Source organism: Pseudophryne corroboree, chromosome 4 (assembly GCF_028390025.1).
Source record: "Pseudophryne corroboree isolate aPseCor3 chromosome 4, aPseCor3.hap2, whole genome shotgun sequence".
NCBI classification, from domain to species: domain Eukaryota; kingdom Metazoa; phylum Chordata; class Amphibia; order Anura; family Myobatrachidae; genus Pseudophryne; species Pseudophryne corroboree.
The window spans coordinates 19,142,430-19,144,929 of NC_086447.1; the positions used below are offsets into that span (position 1 = coordinate 19,142,430).

The 2,500-nt window shown below is 35.0% G+C and overlaps 3 non-coding genes across 3 annotated transcripts in view; all 3 read right to left on the reverse strand.

Moving 5' to 3' along the window:
* Positions 1–1,082: 1,082 nt before the first annotated feature.
* On the reverse strand, positions 1,083–1,164 carry TRNAS-AGA (transfer RNA serine (anticodon AGA)). The gene has a single exon. It is a non-coding gene; the product is annotated as a tRNA-Ser (tRNA).
* Positions 1,165–1,403: 239 nt separating this feature from the next.
* TRNAY-GUA (transfer RNA tyrosine (anticodon GUA)) lies at positions 1,404–1,493 on the reverse strand. The gene is given in 2 exon segments: positions 1,404–1,439; positions 1,457–1,493. It is a non-coding gene; the product is annotated as a tRNA-Tyr (tRNA).
* A 944-nt stretch (positions 1,494–2,437) lies between these two features.
* TRNAS-AGA (transfer RNA serine (anticodon AGA)) overlaps positions 2,438–2,500 on the reverse strand; it is an 82-nt gene continuing 19 nt past the window's right edge. The window contains exon 1 of the tRNA in view: positions 2,438–2,500. This exon is cut by the window's right edge and continues 19 nt beyond it. This is a non-coding gene — a tRNA (tRNA-Ser).

Here is a 2,500-nt window from a genome sequence, read left to right on the forward strand (position 1 = left end):
GGGTTTGTAAAATGTCAGTACTGACATCTAAGTTTATCAAAAGCGTCATCAGTTGAGCCGGAATTGAACCAGCGACCTAAGGATTTCTGTACCAATCTCCTCTACAGTCCTCCGCTCTACAAGCTGAGCTATCGAAGGATTCCATGTTCATACAACTGTGATATTACGTGCTATTAAAATGATTGAGTGTTAATTTTAAACATTATCAACTTTCCAAGCAAAATGAAAAATGATTTGACTACACAAAAGAGATTCAACTACTTATTCCTGTGTTGCTTTATCACACAAATTGTCATGTTTAATCATTTGGAAAATATCACTAATAGTTTGACTTATATTTGTGCAATTACTATCAACTGGCTACAGAGCTAGTTTGGAAAGCACTTTCCATAGATTTTTTAGTGTAGCCAAACTTACATCAAGATTAGAGATGCTTGAGCCTATCAAACCTTCTACACTCTTTTAAATTTTGCTTGTTTTGTAAACTAATCAAGTGTTCCAGGAATGATGGGGATATTCCATTGTTTGTTCTGATTTGACAATTCATTTTGGACAATGAGCGGCCCTTTTGAGCTAGTGAAGATAATTGTGCTACATGAAAGTATGCACAGACAATTATTTTTCTTTTTTTGCATTAAAGCACAATTTTTAATAATTGTGCTTTTTCTTTTTTTGCATAAAGCACAATTTTTAATAAAGTAGAGGTTAATGATATAATAATTAGCACTGAAAGTCATCTGACACGATTTGAAAGTAAAATGTTGTGCATTGAAAGTAACCAAAGCTCTTTTTACTTTGAGTGGACATCATTTTCTTTCAAATGAATTTGATATTTTGCTAAATGTACAAAACTTTCTTACAAATTTGACATTCAAAATGCATTTGTAATTAATAAATGCTACTTAGTATGGCTGCTGAGATTCCTGGGCTCAGTCTCAAGTAGAGGAGGAGAATGACGGATAGAGAAAGAGAGAACAGGCAGGCATCCTAAAGATTTTGATGTGCCAGTTCCTGACTCACCCTGAGCAACACTGGTTTCAAGCTTTTAGTAAATTTTCTGAAAAATAAAACAATCACGCGGTCGTAGTCGGCAGGATTTGAACCTGCACGGGGAGACCACAATGGATTTCTAGTCCATCGCCTTAACCACTCGGCCACGACTACCTCTCATTCAATGTGATGTTTTCACAAAAGTTTCTCTATGGGTTGAGCTACTTCATTTCAGGCTGTGAGGAAGACTGAAGTAATATTGTATCAGAGATGATTTCCATGGGAAGTTAATCCTGACCACAGTGACCTGCGTTAATGATTTTTAAAATATAACTTGGAGAATGCTTTATACTTGGTATAGTTTTGGGTTTGTAAAATGTCAGTACTGACATCTAAGTTTATCAAAAGCGTCATCCTTTGAGCCGGAATTGAACCAGCGACCTAAGGATTTCTGTACCAATCTCCTCTACAGTACTCCGCTCTACCAGCTGAGCTATCGAAGGATTCCATGATCATACAGCTGTGATATTACGTGCTATTAAAATGATTGAGTGTTAATTTTAAACATTATCAACTTTCCAAGCAAAATGAAAAATGATTTGACTACTCAAAAGAGATTCAACCACTTATTCCTGTGTTGCTTTATCACACAAATTGTCATGTTTAATCATTTGGAAAATATCACTAATAGTTTGACTTATATTTGTGCAATTACTATCAACTGGCTACAGAGCTAGTTTGGAAAGCACTTTCAATAGATTTTTTAGTGTAGCCAAACTTACATCAAGATTAGAGATGCTTGAGCCTATCAAACCTTCTACACTCTTTTAAATTTTGCTTGTTTTGTAAACTAATCAAATGTTCCAGGAATGATGGGGATATTCCATTGTTTGTTCTGATTTGACAATTCATTTTGGACAATGAGCGGCCCTTTTGAGCTAGTGAAGATAATTGTGCTACATGAGAGTATGCACAGACAATTATTTTTCTTTTTTTGCATTAAAGCACAATTTTTAATAATTGTGCTTTTTCTTTTTTTGCATAAAGCACAATTTTTAATAAAGTAGAGGTTAATGATATAATAATTAGCACTGAAAGTCATCTGACACGATTTGAAAGTAAAATGTTGTGCATTGAAAGTAACCAAAGCTCTTTTTACTTTGAGTGGACATCATTTTCTTTCAAATGAATTTGATATTTTGCTAAATGTACAAAACTTTCTTACAAATTTGACATTCAAAATGCATTTGTAATTAATAAATGCTACTTAGAATGGCTGCTGAGATTCCTGGGCTCAGTCTCAAGTAGAGGAGGAGAATGACGGATAGAGAAAGAGAGAACAGGCAGGCATCCTAAAGATTTTGATGTGCCAGTTCCTGACTCACCCTGAGCAACACTGGTTTCAAGCTTTTAGTAAATTTTCTGAAAAATAAAACAACCATGTGGTCGTAGTCAGCAGGATTTGAACCTGCACGGGGAGACCCCAATGGATTTCTAGTCCATCGCCTTA